Genomic DNA, 22,531 nt, shown 5'->3' on the forward strand with positions numbered 1-22,531 from the left:
AAATTTTCAATGTACCTCTCTTGTGAAAAAGACAAGCACCGGCGTCGCCTTTATATAGCCACGGCGGGCCCGATGGGGAAATTGCTTTACCCGGCGGGTCAACTACTTAGCCCGGCGGGCATCGAGCCGGTCTCCAAGTCTCCTTGCAGGTCAAAAAAGATGAATGTCAATTAACATAATATTTGTTATTTTGCATTTCATTGTTATTAACCTGAAATTATAGTGTGATCACGTCATTTTCAAATCCCTGGTTGTGTCCAAAGGTCAACCCTAGGGGAAATTGGATGCTTTGTGTGTAACTAAAAAGTCTTCGCATATCCCTACATGGGAGGGGGCGATCCCTTCTTCTAGGGGATGAGAGAGAAATTCACACACACACACAAGCTCCCAATACACAAAGGGAATTAGGGACACATGTCAGCTCCCTAGCCCAGATGCCCACAAGGTGTGCCCAATTCATATTGGATGGCCTTGGAGGTGGACCAATGATAATTAGGCTAGAGTAAATCTAGTTTAATTAATTTAAAAACACTTAATAAAAGAACCAATGAGAATTAAGTCTCCTAGAAGACTATTGGACAGTCTCCCAAGGGGTCCAATGAGCATTCAGGAGCCCAATGGCTTGCCTGATTCCTATTGGCCAGGAGGCAAAGGGGTCCAATGAGAGTTTAGTTTAATTATTAAATTCCCTAAAGCTCTCACAAAAGGGGAAAGGGAGACACATGTCAGAAGGCTATCACTTATGCTGCTTAATAGCCATTGGCTTGACTTGGGGAGGTCCAATGGAGAGCCTGCAAGAGCAAATAGCAAGAGGGCTCGCCCAAGAGAGAGAGGGGGGGGGGGGGGGGGGGGGGGGGGGGGGGGGGGCTTATCACACACACACTCACACAATCTCATGTGTGAAGAAAGAGAGCTCTCACCTACTCGGAGAGCACACTCTTTGGCTTGTGGATGCAAATCCAACCAAGAGCCAAGCTTCAATGCATGCTCATCTCCTCTACCAAGCTAATTACTAAGCTAAAGCTATGCTAATATGAGTGATTATGTGAGGAGATGCACATCTTTCTCATAAGATACTCCTTCTTCCTCTCAATCTATTCTCATACCCTGCTAGCTCTCACCATCTTCGAAGGTGTGTGAGGTCTTGGGTCTGAGAACGCGGAGAATTAAAGTTGTGTTTACTAAGTGTTTTGCTTAGTGCATGAAGCTTTCATCTTCATTGCACTAGCTAGTCTTGAAGGAACACAAAGAATTGTATTGTACAATGTCTCTCTTGATGGGAGAAACCATAATACAAAGCCTTTTGGAGGGGGAATCGGCTCCATGCAAATCCGATCCTGAACTGTTGTCAATAGCTTAATTTCTCTCTCTTTTGAAAGTATTGTTGATGCTATCTAACTAGGTGTTATGCTTTTTGTTGCTCTCTCCACCCAAGCACTCTTGTAATTCTCATTAGGAATCTATTCTAATGAAATGCTCACTATGTTCATGCTAATGTCTGCTACACATAAGTTTTTAGACCATTAAATGTTACATTGGTATCATAGCATAAGGTTTCTCTTTTCTTGCTCAAGAAGAGAGGTCCTCAAGCTAGCTATAAATGGTTGGTATTATTAATTGCCTGTGAGTAAGTAGAAGAGGGATTTTTCAGCCTTGCAGTGCGCTTGCCTTTGTGCAATTAACGGGGCATCACCGTCGAGAGCTATGGTCTTAATAGTGGAGTTCTACGGGGCTTGCCTACGGCTTAACCACTATTGAGCTATTAGAAGCTTGACAGGAGCCGGTGCTGTTTTGGTGTCGAAAGACCCTCTCTTCTATTCCTTGCAATTAATGGTATTCGAGCCGCGGGTACAGTAGCTTGAGTGCTTTTTCTAAAGGGGTAAAGAGGAGTAGCAACTAGGGCTTGAAGTGCCAAAGTACACCTAAAAATTTTACACTTAAAAGTTGTTAGAATGGCTGACAATAGTAAAGAGAGTGAAATTAATGTTGATAACTTTGATTTTGCTCATGAGCAAGCTACTAATGATGCTTCAATGCTTGTTAACTATCTTGTTTCTAGGCTTCAACAAGCCATGGGCAATCCATCTCTCCAAAGTGAAGTGCAACGGCAGCTCCGTGCTCACGGGATTCTCCAAACTCATCACCATGACGAGAGAACACCTAGGAAGCCTCCTTGTGAGACTCCCAAAAGAGGTCTCTCTCCGATTCGGGAAGAAGAAGAGAATCCATACAAAGGGCTCAAGAATTTACTTCTTGATGATGCATCTCCTTCCCAAAGGAGAATTCAAGAGCCTCCACCAAAGGAACGAGAAAGAAGTGAGTCTCCCGCCACCTCGGCGGAGATGGCTCCACGAAGACGGTGGGCTAAACGCTCTCCATCACCCCCAAAGCGGAGAAGACCATCACACTCTTCTCCACGCCAAAATTCAAAGAGGGATGATAAAAAGCAAGAGAAAAAAAAGGCGAGAAAGAGGACACCCTCTTCTCCATCTTCTTCATCCTCTTCCTCTTATGAAAGTGATGGTGAAGACAACGAAGATCAAGACAAGAAAAAGGCGAGAAAGAGGTCACCCTCTTCTCCACCTTCTTCAAATTCTTCACCTCTGAAGAAAGTGATGGTGCAACCTTTGAACCATCAAAAAGAAGAGGCCATAGGAAATCCTATGTTGCATGGAAGAGGTCATCCAAGCTGAAGAAGTTCAAAGAGGGAGGGAAGGGCATCTCTTTCCTTACCTATGATGGCACCTTTGGTGCTACGGACAAAGTCTTGGCCTTTATCCAGCAATTTGATGCGGCGTTGAGGGCTTCACGGAGTCCTCTAAGCTACGCCATGTAGCTATGCACTTTCAAAAGTCCTCCAGGCAATGGTGGTCTAGCCTATGAGCCAACGGTGAAGCTCCACGAACATGGAAAGCTTTAAGAGCTTCCATTATGAAGCAGTTTTTGACCACCGATGCCAAAGACAAAGTACTCACCGAATGGCGAAGCTTAAAGCTCTCTCCCAATGAATCCATCCACAAATATGTAGACAAGTTTTGGGACCTACAACTCAAAGCCACTGTCTTAAAAAAGTTGGATTTTGGAGAGCAAAAGCAACAATTTTGTGCGGGCTTAACCGAAGAAATGGTGGAGTATGTCAACTCCCAAAGGCCACGTACCATATCGGCGGTAATACACCATACTATGGTGGCCTCATGAATCAATTTCCAAACGGGGGCTAAAATAAATAATAAGCCCCCGAAAAACAAGGGTTCCAATGAGCCTAAGGGGAAGGAAAATGTCTAAAAGTCTCCTAAGGGCAACTCCAACAAAGCTAAAGAGAAGGGAGTTTACAAAGGTAAGAACAAACTCTCTCCTGAAGAGCTTGAGCGTTATCGCAAGGATAACCGGTGTTTCAAGTGCGGCGAACAAGGGCATGCGTACCGCGCTTGTCCCCAAAAGAACATTCGTCAAGATCCTCCTAGAGCTTCCTTGGTTGAAATCCAAGAGGAGGAGACTCACCAAATTCATCACAAAGGATCTCCTCTATGCCATGCTTGGGGAAAGGTAAGAGAACATGATGCTTTTATTCTCTTTGACCCTGGTTCTACTCACAATTTTATATCTATAGAGTTGGCCACCAAGTTAGGCATACAATCCTACGAGATGGGAGATGTCCTACCCGCAGACAGTGCCTTCAAGGGGCAAGAAGCTTCAATCACTCCCTTAATTGGGAAATTGAGGCTTCATGTCCAAGGCTATGTGGACAAAGAGGACTTCTTTATCTCTCCTCTCAAGCATGAGGATGTAATCCTAGGGGCACCATAGTTTGACCGCCTGGCTACCGATGTTAAATTTCCTGAAAGGAGAATCTCCTTTAAGTTCAGGGAAAAAGACATGTATATAGATGCTAAGGAAATTGGTAACACTATCCCCATTGTACATACACCAGCTTTCAACAAGTCAATAAAGAGCTCTATTTCCGTGTACATGATTTTTGTTAAAGATTCTCAAAATGAACCTAATGCTTTAGCAAAAGAAAATAAAAGCAACCAAAAGGAATTAGAGTTATCCAATTTTCTCAAGGGGTTTCAAGATGTTTTTATTGACGCCATCCCTTGTGAGCTACCTCCTAAACGAGGTAATGATGACCATGCAATTGAACTTCTTCCAGGAAGTTCACCGCCTAACAAACCTCCTTATAGAGTTTCTCAAGCTCAACAAGAGGAGATTATGTGGCAAGTGCATGAGTTAGTTGAGAAGGGCATGGTTAGGCCTAGCTCATCTCCATTTTTCTCACCTGTGCTATTAGTGCAAAAGAAAGACGGCACATATCGTATGTGTGTCGACTATAGAGAACTAAATAGGATCACTATCAAGAATAGGTTTCCCGTTCCACGGGTAGAAGACCTATTTGATAAGCTACAAGGATCAACCTACTTCAGTAGGATTGACCTAAAAAGTGGCTATCATCAAATAAGGATAGTTGATCAAGATATTGTAAAGACCGTATTTCGCACCACATTTGGTCTTTACAAATACATTGTCATGCCTTTTGGCTTGACCAATGCACCAGCCACATTCAACCGCTTGATGGAGAAGCTATTCCGGCCTCATCGAACCTTCACTGGAGTGTTCTTTGATGATATTATCATCTACTCTAATTCATTAGACGAACACAAGCAACACCTCCAGGTAATATTTCAAGTTTTGAGAGGAATAAACTTTATGTTAATTGAAAGAAAAGTGAATTTTTCTTCCAAGAGATTCAATATTTAGATCATATTATCTCTCAAGATGGCATCCAAATGGATCCATCAAAGTTAGAGGTAATAAAAGGATGGCCTAAACCAAGGAATCTTCATGAACTAAGAAGCTTTATAGGTATGTGTGCATACTATAGACGCTTCATAGAAAAGTTCTCACAAATTGCGGGACCATTACATGACCTAACAAAGAAAAGCGTTAGGTATACATGGTCTGCTAAGGAGAACAATGCTTTCGAAAAGCTTATCTCTCAACCTGTGCTTACACTATCGGATCTCTCAAAACCATTTGAGGTCCAATGTGATGCTTGTGGTGATTGCCTTGGAGCTGTTTTGCTCCAAGAAGGGCACGCCATAGGGTATGAGAGTCGAAGGCTCGACCCTGTTGAGCAAGCTCTAGGCATATATGAAAAGGAACTCCTTGCAGCTGTACATGCCTTAGACTCATGGAAGCACTATTTATTGGGGACTCCTTTCATTCTGCGAACGGATCACCAAAGTCTTAAGTACTTTATGACGCAGACCAAGCTCTCCGACAAACAAATGAGGTGGGCAAATTTCCTTTCGCAATTTCATTTTCATATTGCTCACATTGCTGGCAAGCATAATCAAGTAGCTGATGCACTCTCAAGATGGCCGAGAGTGAATGCGGTTTCCATAGCAACTCACAATGATCTATCTTTAATGATAGATGAGTACGCTATTGATCCCGATTTTAGAGATGTGATTTCAGCCCTTGCATTAGGGAAGAAAGAAGAACCATTTACTTTACAAGATGGTTATCTTCTCTATGGCAATAGACTATGCGTTACTAACTCACTACGTGAGAAAGTAATGTATGAATCTCATGCTCCACCATATGCGGGGCATAGAGGGATTCAGTCTACCTTAAAGGGAATTGAAACATATTTCTATTGGCCTACCATGAAAGTGAACATACAAGAGTATGTTTCTAAATGTGTGGTTTGCCAAAAGACAAAATTTGATAGAGGGAAGCAACTTGGATTGCTTCAACCCTTGCCAATCCCTAATTCACCATGGGAGAGCATATCCATGGATTTTATCTTTGGATTGCCTAAGTCTAACCATGGGAATACGGGAATATGGACGATAGTAGACAGGTTCAGTAAACAAGCTCATTTTATACCTGTCAAAAAGACTATCAAAGCCCATCAAATGGCAACCCTCTTCATTTCACAAATTTTCAAGTACCATGGCTTGCCAATGTCTATAGTGTCGGATAGAGATCCTAGAAGGACCAGTAATTTATGGAAGGGTCTCTTTGAGAATTTAGGAACAAGGCTAAACTTCTCTTCAGCCTATCATCCACAAACGGATGGCCAAAGTGAAATAGCTAACCTAACCATTCTCGATCTACTAAAAGCCTATGTAACGGAAGTAGATCAAAGATCCCAATGGGAGAAGTACTTACCCTTAGTAGAGTATGCTTACAATAACACTGTACATACTTCCACGAGAAAAGCACCTTTCGAGGTAATTGAGGGAAGATCAAAAACCCGGGGGATTCACCATGGAAAACTTACCGCACCACGTAAGTGCAGGGGAGGGGGGTTTGTTTACAAGTTACATAAGCGTATAAGTTAGGGGCAGGCCCCCAATAATTTATATCCCAAGATTAAAAATAAGGGAGGGGATATCATATTTATTTGGGGGGGGGGGGGGGTGGGTGGAGGGGGAGACAAGTGAGAAAAGGGAAAAATGAGAGGAAGATTTTCTATTTCAAAATCATGGCTTCCCAAAAGAGTCTGCCATCGAACTTGTGAGTTAATAGCTACAAAGATACATACAAGAACTAACATTGCTTTGTATCAATGCTTGTTTTGTGTGATTATAGTTCATTTGTTGAAGGATGAAAGCTATAAAGAGTTTGTATAGATGCAAATTTACACGGAGAACCTAGCACAACTTTATAGCCAAGTTTTTTGAGTAATTTAGATGGGTCAAAATTGGACGAGTAGCTAGAGTGACGGTTGAATGGACACATAGTCTGAAAATCAAACAAAAGTGGTTTCTTAGTACGTTGCCAATCACTATGCTACACACTCTTTGAATAGTTTTACTTAGATAGATCATGTGAGACCTAAATTTTATATGTAAGATAGGGGTATGATGGTTTTTTGCATAGATTGTCATATAAGCGTAGAAAGGGGGGTCATATTCCCTAATATGAGTCGTATATAGGGGTTTTATCAAAGTTGTTCGCTCGCAGGTGGCGTCCCGTTTTGTATATAGAGTGAATCCCCCGGGATCAAAAAGTCCCTTTCTACTTAAGGTACATGGGAATATCTTCGCTGCTGCAGATGAGTATAGCCGAGACCTACAAGAATCTTTTCAAAAGATTAAGGATGCTATCTCTATCTCAGAGCAAAGGCAAAAGGCTGCTGCTGACAAGCACAGAAGAGCCCAAGACTTTAAGAAAAAGATTGGGTCTTGTTAAAGTTTCTCAAGGCTTGATTAAGGCACATGACGGGCAAGAATCCTACGGGCCACCAAAAGTACTATGCTAAACTAGCAAAAAGGTACTTTGGTCCCTTCCAGATTCTTAGGCCAATCAATGAGATGGCCTATCAACTCAAGTTTCCCAATCATTGGCTCATACACAATGCTTTCCATGTGAGCCTATTAAAGCCTTACAAAGGAGAGCCACCTCAAGAACCAACTATTGAAGACCCACCGGAGATCGAGGACCAAGAGGAGGTGCTGCAACGCGAGTCCATTCTCCGACATGAAGACAAGGTATTAAGAGGCGGTAAGACTATCCGACGATATCTTATTAAGTTTAAGGATTATCCTTTTGAAGATGCTAGATGGATGCAAGGCATACAATTAAAGGATAACCTAAAACTTGTCAATGCTTACAATGCTTCCCAAGAGTAAGCAAATGTACAAAATGTTAAAAATGAACAAAGTTTTTTGTCTTATAAGACTCTCTTTTTCTTTATTGTGCACAAAAATGAAGTAGTATGCATGCTTAGATCAAGTTTGCGGAGATGAGGTCTCCCAAAAACCAAGTAGATCTTGTCACTCTACTATGGAAGACTGATAGGACTAATGTGCAGACATGCTTGCGGCAGCCTCAGGCTCTCAAGCGCCAATGGACTAGTCATCCATTGTGGAATGATGTTGTAGGGTAACATAGGGATCCTCTACCCGCTAAGAAAAGGACTCATGAATATGCTTTATCTTCTCTACACCATAGTCGAGGACAACTATGATTTCAAGAGAGAGGTATTGTCATAATAATCAAATCTCCTAAATGATTTTCTCATATTAAACTGATCATTTAATGTGGGGAAGTGCCAGGGGAGAAAAATCTAGAATATTGGTTAAGCTAGCAAACCGGCCACAGTAGGGATCCAAAGGGGGGAAAATAGGGATCCAAAGGGGGGGGCATCTGCAAAAGAGCCATGTGCAACAATGGGCTAAAAAAGACCCTAAGGTTCAGCCCATTAAGACTTCCAAAATGCTAAGGTTCCAAAATTCAAAGGTTGTGTCCAAAGGTCAACCCTAGGGAAAATTGGATGCTTTGTGTGTAACTAAAATGTCTTTGCATATCCCTGCATGGGAGGGGGTGAGCCCTTCTTCTAGGGGATGAGAGAGACAGTCACACACACACACACAGAGGCTCCCTTTACACAAAGGGAATTAGGGACACATGTCAACTCCCTAGCCCAGATATCCACAAGGTGTGCCCAATTCTTATTGGATGGCCTTGGAGGTGGACCAATGATAATTAGGCTAGAGTAAATCTAGTTTAATTAATTTAAAAACACTTAATAAAAGAACCAATGAGAATTAAGTCTCCTAGAAGACTATTGGACAGTCTCCCAAGGGGTCCAATGAGCATTCAGGAGCCCAATGGCTTGCCTGATTCCTATTGGCCAGGAGGCAAAGGGGTCCAATGAGAGTTTAGTTTAATTATTAAATTCCCTAAAGCTCTCACAAAAGGGGAAAGGGGGACACATGTCAGAAGGCTATCACTTATGCTGCTTAATAGCCATTGGCTTGACTTGGGGAGGTCCAATGGGGAGCCTGCAAGAGCAAATAGAAAGAGGGCTCGCCCAAGAGAGAGGGGGGGGGGTGATTTTTGCAAGGCATTATCACACACACACACTCACACAATCTCATGTGTGAAGAAAGAGAAGACTATCTCTTCCCAAACTTTAATGGAGAGCTCATCACCTACTCCAAGCTTGTGAGATAGAAGCCTACATCGACACACTCTTGGCTTGTGGATGCAAATCCAACCAAGAGCCAAGCTTCAATGCATGCTCATCTCCTCTACCAAGCTAATTACTAAGCTAAAGCTATGCTAATACGAGTGATTATGTGAGGAGATGTACATCTTTCTCGTAAGATACTCCTTCTTCCTCTCAATCTATTCTCATACCCTGCTAGCTCTCACCATCTTCGAAGGTGTGTGAGGTCTTGGGTCTGAGAACGGGGATAATTAAAGTTGTGTTTACTAAGTGTTTTGCTTAGTGCATGAAGCTTTCATCTTCATTGTACTAGCTAGTCTTGAAGGAACACAAAGAATTGTATTGTACAATGTCTCTCTTGATGGGAGAAACCATAATACAAAGCCTTTTGGAGGGGGGACCGGCTCCATGAAAATCCGTTCCTCAACTGTTGTCAATAGCTTAATTTCTCTCTCTTTTGAAAGTATTGTTGATGCTATCTAACTAGGTGTGATGCTTTTTGTTGCTCTCTCCACCCAAGCACTCTTGTAATTCTCATTAGGAATCTATTCTAATGAAATGCTCACTATGTTCATGCTAATTTCCGCTACACATAAGTTTTTAGACCATTAAATGTTACAGGTACAAAAGGGATTCATTTGGGTGCTTGCATCTTATGTAGGCACCTTCGTCAAGACCTCTAGATCTGGCTTTGTCTCTACTTTGATTGAAGCCAAACATAGCTCTGTAGAGAAAGACTTTGTCCCTTTCTTCCCACTTGGCCCTCCAGGTGTTCCCAAGAACTTGACCCCATTTGCTTGCAGCCCACTTTTTGGACCAAATCCTGTTGAGGTGATCAATCCACTCCTCCACAAAGCATAACTTTTCATAGATAGTCATAGTCTTGGGCAATCTAAACAGTCTCTCTCCATGCCACTTCCAAGCTTTCCAATCAAGCTGTGTGGAGCACGGGGAAAGGGTTAGGATTGATACCTTTCTAGTAGCCTTCCAACAAGGACTTCCTCCAGGAATGAGAAGTTACAACAAACCTTTAGATGCACCAAGGTTTCCCAATCCCCTTTTTGATTATTTCATAGAGCATCCAAGGTGTCAAGACCCTTGTTGTTTAGGTTCCTGGCAATTTCCAGTCAATGGTTATCAAGGCTCAAATCTTCCACAATGCGGCCCCACGGAGACCAGTGCCTAGTTGTCCCTTTCCAATATTTGCCTAGTTGTCCCTTTCCAATATTTGATCTCCTCTTTCCACTTGAGTGCCATGGAAGCTTTACAACATTTTTCAATAAATTTTCCAATAAACCACCTACTTGAGTCTATTTTGCGGACTGAGATTGGACCATAAACCACCTTTAGATTTCATGCGGGCTTCCATTACCGCTTCCATTGCCATGCCAACCCAACTCTCATCAGAATTGGTGAGGGTGTAAATAATTTTAGTACATAAAGCTAGGTCGTGAGTAACAAGGTCAAGTATGCCTAGTCCACCCTGAGCCTTTGGTTTGGCGATAGCCGCCCATTTACCCCGTTGCCATAGTCTACGAGCGGTTAGCTTATTTCTCCATAAGAATTCCTTAATTGGTTCAAAAAGGAATTCCAATTTTTATGGGATAATTGTAGGACTCATCAACATGTAAATTATATACGGGATAAAGAAGGTATTAATTATCATAGCTCTACAGTGGAAGGGAATCAAGATGAATTCCCGGCACTTCATTTTATTTCTATTTTCTCATGAACCCAATCAAAGGAAGTCTTGTGAGTAATTCCTTCCCCTACAGGCACCCCAAGCTAGCGAAAGATGTTGCCTCTCTTCACAACCTCTCGAGCACAACTTGCAGCATCAAAATTGTGACCTTTCGTAAAAAAAATAAGCCTTATTTTTCTATTTTGCATTGAGACCCTGACGCTATGGCAAACACTTGGACAATCTCCAAGGCTTGCCTAGCATTGTTTTCATCCGCTTGGAGGAAGAGTAGCGAGTCATCTAGGAACATTTTTGCATTCAATTGTTTGCCGTCCTGGATTTGCAACCCTTGAATCTGTCTTGTTGCTTCTTCCAACATCGCAATAAGAGGGTGGGTGCAGAAGGAAAACCAATGAGGAGCTAAGGGATATCCTTGATGAATGGATCTCTTGAGTTCAAAACAGCCGGCTATTCTTGAGTTGAATAGAAATTTTGAAGAGCTCCCTTCCCCAAGAGTACTAATAGCTTGACAAATTTGTGGACCAAACCCCAAAGTGTTAGGAAATATGACGTAGCTAAGTAGATAATTGAGTAGAATACTTAATGGAGAGAGATAATTTTCACACACAAAAGATTTTATATATATATATATATATATATATATATATATAGAGAGAGAGAGAGAGAGAGAGAGAGAGAGTACACACGATATACATGGTTCACCCAATGTGGGCTACATCCACGGGAAAGCAGCCACTTAATGGCTTTAAGTACTTCAAACAAGAAGTAGGCTACAAAGGGATTATACCCTTAATAGAGCTCCCGCCTTGCTTCACTCTCACCACCTCACACCAACTTCACAATGCACCACAATGCTTCACCATCCATTTTTGTGTGTAGAAGAGGCCTCCTTTTATAGGCCAAAAAGGAGAGGCAGACATGTGTAGTGGCCCTTGTGTAGATAAGTCCAAATCGGACCCTCCAATCCGCCCATGTGTGGATACCCTTGAGAAGACAATTCCGCTTTTGAATTCGGCCACCGGCCATTGACTTCCGACCCCACAGGCCACCGGCCACCGGCCAACATGCCAACCGATCGGTCATTTTCCGACCACTTTCCGACCATTTGCTGACCACTTTCTGGCCGTTCGAGACTGGGCGTGAAAATTTTGGTTTCTGACAAGTGATTTTTATTTCCGGCGAGTAATTTTTCTTCATGCACGATGGCTTCTCCTCATAACGGGGTCCTTACAAATGTACATTTTTAATTTTTCTTCACGCACGATGGCTTCTCCTCATAACGGGGGCCTTACAAATGTGCATTTTTAATACAAAAATTACAAGGGGTAAATCAGGCTCCATACTTAACACAAAGTCATAGCGTTTCTTGCAAAAAAGGCCAGGTTATCCTATCACATGCTTTATCAAGGTCCAATTGGAGTAGGACACATTCGTGTTTCTTGAACCTGGCATATTCCGTACCAATCATGGCCGCCAAGATGTTGTTGTAAATGGATCTTCCATTAGTAAACCCATGCTGATGAGGAGAGATAGCATCAGCCAACACTGGGGACATTCATTCATCAATGAGTTCAGTCAACACCTTGTACACCACAGTCATCATTGTAATTGGTCTCCGTTTGCGTTGAGAGCAAGCAAGTTGCTTGGGGATGAGTTTAATCAACCCGTTCTTCACCCTTGATTCAAGTGAACCTTCTAAAAGGCTCTGTTAACCATATGCAAGAAAGACGGACCCAGAACCTCCCAAAACTCTTGAAAAAACTCAATCGTGATCACATCCCACCCTGGCGACATCTCTTTGCCGAGTTTTTTTAAGAGTTCTCCAACATTTATCCAGCGTAAATGGACTTTCCAAAAAGTTCGCTCGGTGAGGGTCTACTAAAGTTGGGGTGGCCAAGAAAATATTCGATCTGGCTTCTCTGATTATGGGATAGGGGGAATCTTCCTTTTCAATGATTTGGCGCAGGTGATCTAACATCACTTTGCCCATCTGATCAGGGTTTTTGATCTAGGATCCTTGTTGGTCGATCAAGGAGGAGATGGCAGTCTGTCATTTTCTTACCTTGATCGCTCTGAGTAGGGTGTTTTTGTCGACAGCCTTAGTTTTAATGTGACTTTCCTTGGTTTGAAGCCTAAGGAGATTCGTCGCCTCCATTTCCCTTTTGTGCAAAGTCTGCTTGATCTTCAACCATTTCATGTGCTCCTGATTCGAGGCCTTTCCTTGCATTTTCTTGTGGACAATGATTGTAGTATGTGGGCCTCATCATTAAAGCCCACGGTATATTAATTGAAGCTCCAGCCATGGGATCTACGGGCAAGAACTCCAAGCACGAATCACAAGATGTGCAAGGCTATCAAGTGCACATAAAAGTAAACTAGGACAATTTGAGTAAACTCGTGCACGAGGGGAGGTGCCATGTTTACTTATTATGCGTTGGTTTCCCACATATGTCACAAGGCGTGTGCAGGTAGGGTGGATAGCTCATGTGTCTCAAATGGCCTCGACGAGCATTCAAGTTTCGCTAGCAACACCCAAGTTTCAATTTTTTTCCAAGCCTTGATGGGCCTCGAGATCCGCTCAAAGTCCCCCATCAACGTCGATCCCACCGCTCGCTTGCATTTAAGACCCCACACACTTAGTGTCGTGGGTGGGTGGGTATGTGTGTTTTGTTTCCCTTTTTTTGGGAAACAAGGGAGGGGGTTGTCTTCTTGCGCACTTGGGTGATGCTGGTGTAGATACTCATCACTTTCTTGAGTGGCATATAAGTTATACAAACTTGACCCTTGGAAAAAGGAGATCATGCGATCTACTTACTCCTAGGGATTATTCCTGCTCCCTCCAACCCACCCACTACCGGCCGTCTTATTATTGGTGGGTAGAGTTGATAGAATCACCCAAAAGGTGGCGCTCGAATACGAGAGCGACTTCACAGACTGCAAACCATCCGCGCAGCGCGATGCGCATTTTAGAATATGGGCAGATGCTGGCTGGCCCATTGATTGAGAGAGAGAGAGAGAGAGCCGACGTCATCTGTGTGTGCTGAGTGAGAGAGAGAGAGAGAGAGAGAGAGAGAGAGAGAGAGACGACGTCATCTGTGTGTGCCGAGAGAGAGAGAGAGAGAGAGAGAGAGAGAGAGAGACGACGTCGTCTGCGTGTGCTGAGAGAGAGAGAGAGACGACGTCGTCTGCGTGTGCTGAGAGAGAGAGAGAGAGAGCCGACGTCATCTGTGTGTGCCGAGAGAGAGAGAGAGAGAGAGAGCCGACGTCATCTGTGTGTGCCGAGAGAGAGAGGGAGAGAGAGACGACGTCGTCTGGGAATGCATTGTGTGCCGAGAGAGAGAGACGACGTCGTCTGGGAATGCATTGTGTGTTTGGGGGGGGGGAGAGAGAGAGAGAGAGAGAGAGAGAGAGAGAGAGAAAGAAGAGTGCCTCTGACCTCAGCTGAAAGAGAGAGAATACTTCCCACATACCTAATAAATTCATCTTTTTCACTACTTTGCTATACATTAAATTAAAATAATTAAGTCTCCCGACAGTTGTGTCTTTGCAAGATAATCGCTAGATGCCAAACCTATATTTAACCTTATAATAAATATCTACAGCACTAAGGGGGGAGTCGTGAACCTTTGGTGCTGCCACGCTTTGTGTGATGACACCTCTTTCTACAAACCATTGCAATTAATATCTCTTACAAGCATATCCTTCAGAACCCAAATTTGCCTTTTCTTTCTTTTCAAGTGAGGTGGAATGAATTTTAAAAAAAAGGAAAGCTACAACAGCCTCAAAGAAGGGGGGAGAGGCATTCCCAACAGTCCAACACATGAACATGGGAATTATGGCACATGCTAGCCATGGATGAGAGACCATGCTGCGTCCAGAAGATCATATGAATACAGCTATACACAAGAAGATTTAGAAATTTTCTCATGTAGGAAAACGGAGTCTTTTTTAGTGTTTTTCATACAATGCTCAACATCATGAGCTTCTGCGAGGGAGGCACCGCATACCTAGCTAAGTACGATTGGGGGCAGGGGACCCCCAATCACAATGTGGGAATTATTGTGAGAATTTGTCCAAAACTTCTTGTGAGCTAGTACAAGGAAGCTACGAGCCTACGATACAAAACTTTCCATGAATGTATAACAATGCTCGAAAAAAACCTAGGTTTAGTGTAAGCCTACCTACCAATTTTGAAATTTACCTCTAAGTTTTATATTTGAAGGTGAGAAAACCTACCAAATTTGGAAAACATTAGTGTAATTCGGTGTGAAAACCTTCAAATTTTGTCAATTTACCTCTGTTGTTTCACATATGCAGGTTTGGCAAGTTTTTGAAAAAATGTTTTTTTTCAAGCACTGATGTATAAGCTAGTTTCTTTTGTCAGAGTGCACCTTGAGAAGAACGACTATATTGGCCATTTGTAAATGTGTTGATGGGTGAACTACCGGGTCTAGTCATTTTTTGTAGAGAGCTACCCATTTATTGAAGGGCTAGGGTGAGCCACAATGATGAGGCAGTGCCTATACATGGAGCTTTGTGTATCCAAATTGCCCAAAGCAATTGGCTCTAGCAATGTACCATAAAATAATGTCCAAACCATGCAGCATAATATCCTTTGAGTAGTAGATAAATGCCCGACGATGCAATTGAAAAAATCTAGCATGGAAGAAATGTAAGAGATGCTTGTTAGAGGAAGAGGTGCACAATGGTCTCCTCATGCATTTTGCATTTGGGACATAAGCCACTGCCTACTCCACATTTCCTTGCTCTACTAGTAGTCCATATAGAATTAAGAAGAGTTTGTCATAAGAGAACAACTTAGTGAAAGAGCCTAGAAACTTTTGTCCATGTAGCTCCATTGAGCCCTGTTCCACTCACCTTAAGTTGTTGATAGTAAGTGCCTCTTGGTGTCAAAACCCATTTCACTTGATAATTGGTAGGGCACCATGCCGAAGATGAGTACTGGCAGTAGCAAAAGATAACGATTTTTCACAAAAAGTCTTGAAGATTGTATCTATTTCCACCCTAAATAGCACATGTATTGTAGACAACTTTAGGAACCTTTCCCCATAGAAATCTATTGCCCATTGAGATAACCTGTTTCATTTGGTAATTGGTAGGGCACCGGCAAGATAGGTAGAAGATGAGTATTGGCAGTAGATAATGATTTTGTACAAAAAGGCTTGAAGAAAATGTGGATTGTATCTATTGGGCCACTCGATAACATTGCATGCAAATCTGGCCAATATCCACTCCCATTTTTATTTGATAAAGACTTGGAACCCAATGAGCATACATAAGAGCCTGAATTTTTGTCCATCAAAATTGGCTTGACAACCTCCATCAGTAAGAACACTAGAAACAAGTTGTAAGGTGGTCTTGTCCCTAGTTTTTGATGATAGAAACGGTTGCCAAAAAAAAAAGAATTAAGACATTCCCGAAAAGCTTTTATTGTAGATTCCCATTAAGCAACACAGAGTGTTAGAGGCAATGGCAAAGAGAAGAGGTCTACCTAATTGACATTTTAGAAGAAATATCCTTTATGAGCCTTGCCATTGGCTGCCACTCTGGCCTTTGCAATGCCAAATAACATCTACACAAAGATGATAAATTTCCTGGCAAGTTCCATGACAAGCAAAATTTGATAGATAAAGTCCCATTCTATTCCTTCATATGCATTATCAAAATAAGTCTCGAAGAGACTGTAGTCCTACTTAGAGGCTTTCGCATAGTCCATTTCATCCCACAATCTAACAATAGAATCTAATATGAAACTGCCTTTTATAAAAAATGTTGTTCCTCTAGCATAAAAGAGTCCCTTAAAGGGGAGAGTCTCTTGGCCAAGTTAAGGGGATAGATCTTGTAAATTGAAGTTAGACATGAGATAGGTCTCCATTTAATAATATCCTTCCTACTCCCTTTGTTATGAATGAGCTTCATCACACAAGTGCTTATTTTGGAAGAGAGAACTATATAAAGTATCAAAAAATCTTGGTAGAGAGTGTAGAATTCATTTGGTATACCATCAATACCATGTGATTTGCCTATTTTAAAAATTAAGGTGCTTAATGGTCTCTTTAATATGCCCTCAAAAAGATGCAAATTCAAAAATTGGGATATTTTTGGAGCCACAATTTGACTTGGTCCATATGTACACTGGATACTACGATAGGCTCTCCTTTATTGCAAGGATGAAAGAAAATCCTAGAGAAGTGATCATGTACATGAGTTTCTTAAGCACTTGAGGTTTGACATCCAGCATTGTTTTTCATTAAGGAAGTGTAATCCAAGAAAAAAAAATCTTAGGCCTATCAATCCTTCCATCTCAAAATTCTCTTGTCCAAGCAAGGGCACCTTGGGCATGAAGGAGTTGTTCTTCTTTTACTTTCTCTTTAATACTAGGTTTTGTGTTTGAGCCACAATAGTGGCTTTGCACCTCATTCTATAAAATTGACTTTACGACTATCTATTTTTCAAGAAATTGTGATCATAGGATACCATTGAGATCTTATGACATAGAGGAGAATTTTAGTATACCATTTACCTCGAAAAAGTGTAAAATAAAAAAAATAATTTTTTTTTAAAATAGTAAGAAACCACAAAACTGACTTTTAAATTTAATAGCATACAGACTTTTTAGGCCTAAAACAAGTCGGCAATTTTTTTTCTAAAATTAGTATATGCATAGATTTTCATTGTATACATATCCATGTATTTTTCAAAAAAGTTTTAATATGCTTTGAAGGTTTTTAAAGGGTCTACATAGGATATCGAAACTTTTGAGTGATTTTTGTTCAATTGTACCTAAAAGATGGCTCTTGAAAGATAATAATTTTACATGAAAGTATTTTTTATTTTTTTTTCAACTCCCTACATGCCTTGAGAACAAATCTCGAAAGGTTTTGATAAAGCTTTTTGTGGTTCATGAGAACAAGAATTTACAAAAAAGTTTCTTATAGACACAAAAATGGCTCATTCCTAGCTTTAAGCTCAAATGTCTCATGTGATGGAAGATGTAAGTAAGAGGAGTCTTTCTTGTTTGAGGGGTTTTCTCTCTTTTGGGCATCCTTCTTCAAGCTCTAATGTCATAAGCCATTCTCTTAAAGGAAGTTAAGGCTTTGTGAGTGTCCTTAACGACCCTATCTCCCAAAGACTAAAAGGCAAGTTGTTCAACAGCAAAAGATTCCTTAAATATTCTTTGGACTTTCTTTTTTATTGCATCAAGCTTCAGCACATTATGGTCAATGTGGGGCACCTAAGACTTTGTGAAAACATGTTCATTAAAGAAAATTGGATTATACACGACAATGATCGAAATTTACAATAGACTTTTCTATCCAACACTTTAATCCTTGAAAATTCTAAAGAAACTCTGCAAAAACCCTATCAATCCTAGCTACTGTGTAACAATCTCTAATTTCCTGATTTGTTCGAGTAAGACCAACATGTTCTAAGATGTCCATCGGGGTGTGACCTTTTGGCAAAGTCTCCCAAACCTCCTATTCTTGTCCAAAGATGACTCTACACAGTTTCCTCCACTTCTCAACTATGTTGGTTACCATGTAAAAATCACATGCAATCACTAAAGGTTGAGACAACAAATTTAGAGACTACCAACACAAGGTCCTGGTAGACCAACTATTGGAAGCATATAGGGACATTAATATGTAGTTGTAAGGATCAAAGTGGGTGAGGAAAATCCATTGATGCACGGGTCTCAATTAACAATTGAAACTAAAGAGGCAAGATTAGAGTGGATGTCTATGACAACACCCTTTTTCCACTATGTTATGTGTAGAGCCAATTAAAATTTTTACTAAGTCAATTGAGATTAAAGAGAGGAGCGGAATCTGGTTCCATCTCTTGAAGACATAAGACACGAATCTCTTGTTGAATTTTAGATAACCGATTTCTAACGATAATTGGTCTAGTGGGGTGAGTAGACGTTTAAAGTTAAGGGTGACAATTTTCAATTTTTAGAGATCTATCATTTTTTATTATTTTTGGAGGGTCTAGCCAAGGGATTTCATTCACGTCTTCATGTGAAGTGTGAAGCGGTAATAACTCATGTTATTAACACCCCGTGGGAGTGTTAATAACATCAAATTTACATTGACTAGCTAGAACCAAGACTTCCTGGATGCGGGCAAACGACATAGCCCGTAGGTTAGAATACGGGGTCCGCTATTTCCTTAGCATAGCCCCATACTTGGAGGGGGTTACATAAACAATTTCCAATCCTCCAAGCCCCCCATTTGACACACTTTGTAGAGATTTCACTAAGAACTCTACTTGAGCTACTTTGATCCTTTTATTTTCCAAAATCCACAAATAGTTACTCCCATAGGTGTCTATCCGCGTGGAAATAGGTTTGGGTAGGGAGCATCCTCATGGAGGGTTTATGTGGTGTAAGTGCATGGGGCTCATTTCTATTGTTAGAAAGGAGCGCTCCTCATCACTACACCGAAAAACTTGTCTTTTACATTTGGTTACATCCTCTGGCACTTGGAAATAGGTTTGGATACGGAGCATCCTCATGGAGGGTTTAGGTTGTGCAAGTGTCTAAGGCTCATTTCTATTGTTGAAATGGAGCGCTCCTCATCACTACACCGACGTACTTGTATTTTACATTTAGTTACCTCCCCTAGGTGTCTATCCGCTTGGAAACATGTTTGGGTAAGGAGCATTCTTGTGGAGGGTTTAGGTGGTGTAAGTGCTTGGGATTCATTTTTATTTTTTAAATGGAGCGCTCCTTATCACTACACGTGTGTACTTATTTTACGACTAGTTACCTCCCGTAGGTGTCTATCCGCCTAGAGACAATTGTTGATAGGTAGCATCCTCGTGGAGATTTTAGGAAGTGCAAGTACTTCGGGCTCATTTCTAATGCTAGAATGGAGCTCTCCACATCACTACACCAATTTCACGCTATTATTATTTTTTGCATGTATATTATTGTATCTTATTATCCAAAGTTCTAATTAAATTCAATTTTTTAGAAACCTAACATTTTTGTGATTGTATACATGCATAGGCAACTTGTAAACTTATTGTGGATGTTAATGCTCGCTCACAAAACATCAATGTAGCTAATTCTAGTTTCCCATCCACTGGTGGTGAAGGATAAAGAAATGGAGCTTCCAATAAAGGTAAGTGCAAAGCTGGTGTGATAAGGTGTGAGAACTTGAGTGGAAATTTGAAGAGAATGTTGATTCATTTATAGATTGGCGTTGCAAATTATGTGGGAAAGAAAAATCATGACATGCACCTCGCATTAGGGAGAACTTTCTTGGGTTGGGAAATGGAACAATTAATAGGGAAAATGGAGATATATGTAATGGTGTAGGCCATGAGAATGCTATGAAACACTTGAGAAAGTTATTAGGAGGTGCAATTAATACAAAGAAACTTACTTAATACTAACTTTGCAGGTGGCATTAGAGCTTCAATGTTGTGTTTCCTCTACACAAGGCAGACAAAATAGTGGTGCACCCTCCATGCCGGCCACTACACACCTAAGTTGCATTTATACATCCGTATAATAAAAAGTATACGTATAATTTGGTATTATGTGTGTATAACCGAATAAGACATATTTTGAGAAAAATATATTTTGATCAAAATATTTTTTACTTTATAAAAAAATGCATTGCGATAGTTCATCCGAACTGCCGCGAAAGTGACATCTAGGATAGACACACACAGAGAGCAAGTACTCAAGTAATCACGTTGCTTCTTTTTTTGTTTTTTTCTCTAACTTTGTATTTGCTAGTGTTGTTGTTGTGGAGCATTGCTCACACCTCACTGTTAGTTTGCAGGTTAGTGTGCTCTCTTTAGATGTGTTGACCCCTGTGTCACATTGCAGAGAGAGAGAGAGAGAGAGAGAGAGAGAGAGAGAGAGAGAGAGAGAGAGAGAGAGAGAGAGAGAGAGAGAGAGAGAGAGTTTAGACACCCATACTTGGCTGTGTTGATCCTCATGACACACTGCAAGGGGGGTTTGGACTTTAGATGCTTCATCCTTGACTAGTGTTGACCTCCATGTTGCACTGCAGGGAGTAGCTTTGGACGTGCAATTAGATTTCCCATCTTTGGTTGTTGCTGACCATCGAGTCGCACTGCAGGGAGGGGTTATCTATCTTACATCCTTTCTTCCTGGTTGTTGCTGATCATCGCATCGCACTGCGGAAAGGCCTCGAATCAGGAGCACACTGAATGGTTCAAGATCAAGCAGACTTTGCACAAAAGGGAAATGGAGGCGACGAATCTCCTTAGGCTTCAAGCCAAGGAAATTCACATTAAAACTAAGGCTGTCGACAAAAACACCTTACTCAAAGAGATCAAGGTAAGAAAATGACAGACTACCATCTCCTCCTTGATCGACCAACAAGGAGCCTAGATTGACAATCTTGATCAGATGGGCAAAGTAACTTTAGTAGACCTTGACCGAGTGAACTTTTTGGAAGGTCCATTTACCCTGAATAAATGTTGGAGAACTCTTAAAAAACTCGGCAAAGAGATGTCGCCAGGGTGGGATGTGATCACGATTGAGTTTTTTCAATATTTTTGGGAGGTTCTGGGCCCGTCTTACTTGCATATGGGTATCAGAGCCTTTTAGAAGGTTCACTTGAATCAGGGGTGAAGAACAAGTTGATTAAACTCATCCCCAAGCAACTTGCTTGCTCTCAACGCAAACGGAGACCAATTACAATGATGAATATGGTGTATAAGGAGTTGGTTGAACTCATTGATGAATGAATGTCCCCAGTGTTGGCTGATGCTATCTCTCCTCATCAACATGGGTTTACTAATGGAAGATCCATTTACAATCACTTCTTGGCGGCCATGATTGGTCCGGAATATGCCAGGTTCAAGAAACACGAATGTGTCCTACTCCAATTGGACCTTGATAAAGCATATGATAGGATAACGTGGCCTTTTTTTAAAGAAACGCTATGACTTTGTGTTGAGTATGGAGCCTGATTTACCCCTTGTAATTTTCTGTTATAAGAACGCACATTTGTAAGGCCCCTGTTATTAGGAGAAGCCATCGTGCATGAAGAAAAATCACTCGCCGGAAATAAAAATCACTTGCTGGAAACCAAAATTTTCACGCCCAGTCTCGAGCGGCCGGAAAGAGGTTGGAAAATGGTCGGAAAGTGGTCAAAAAATGACCGGTCCAAAAGTGGTCGAAAAATGAGCGGCTGGAAAGTGGTCGGAAAATGACCGATCGGTTGGCCGGTTGGCCGGTGGCCCGTAGGGTCCGATTTGGACTTATCTACACAAGGGCGGCTACATATGGCTGCCTCTTCTTTTTGGCCTATAAAAGGAGGCCTCTTCTACACACAAAAATGGATGGTGAAGCATTGTGGTGCATTGTGAAGTTGGTGTGAGGTGTAAGAGTGAAGAAAGGCGGGAGCTCTATTAAGGGTATAATCCCTTTGTAGCCTACTTCTTGTTTGAAGTACTTAAAGCCATTAAGTGGCTTCTTTCCCGTGGATGTAGCCCACATGGGTTGAACCATGTATATCGTGTGTACTCTCTCTCTCTCTCTCTCTCTCTCTCTCTCTCTCTCTCTCTCTCTCTCTCTCTACTCTATAATCTCTTGTGTGTGAAAATTATCTCTCTCCATTAAGTAATCTACTCAATTATCTACTTAGATACGTCATATTTCCTAACACTTTGGGGTTTGGTCCACAAATTTGTCAAGCTATTAGTACTCTTGGGAAAGGGAGCTCTTCAAAATTTCTATTCAACTCAAGAATAGCTGGTTGTTTTGAACTCAAGAGATCCATTCATCAAGGATATCCCTTAGCTCCTCTTTGGTTTGCCGTCTGCACCCACCCTCTTATTGCGATGTTGGAAGA

This window comes from Adiantum capillus-veneris, chromosome 21 (genome assembly GCF_014529385.1).
Source record: "Adiantum capillus-veneris isolate H3 chromosome 21, ASM1452938v2, whole genome shotgun sequence".
NCBI lineage: Eukaryota > Viridiplantae > Streptophyta > Polypodiopsida > Polypodiales > Pteridaceae > Adiantum > Adiantum capillus-veneris.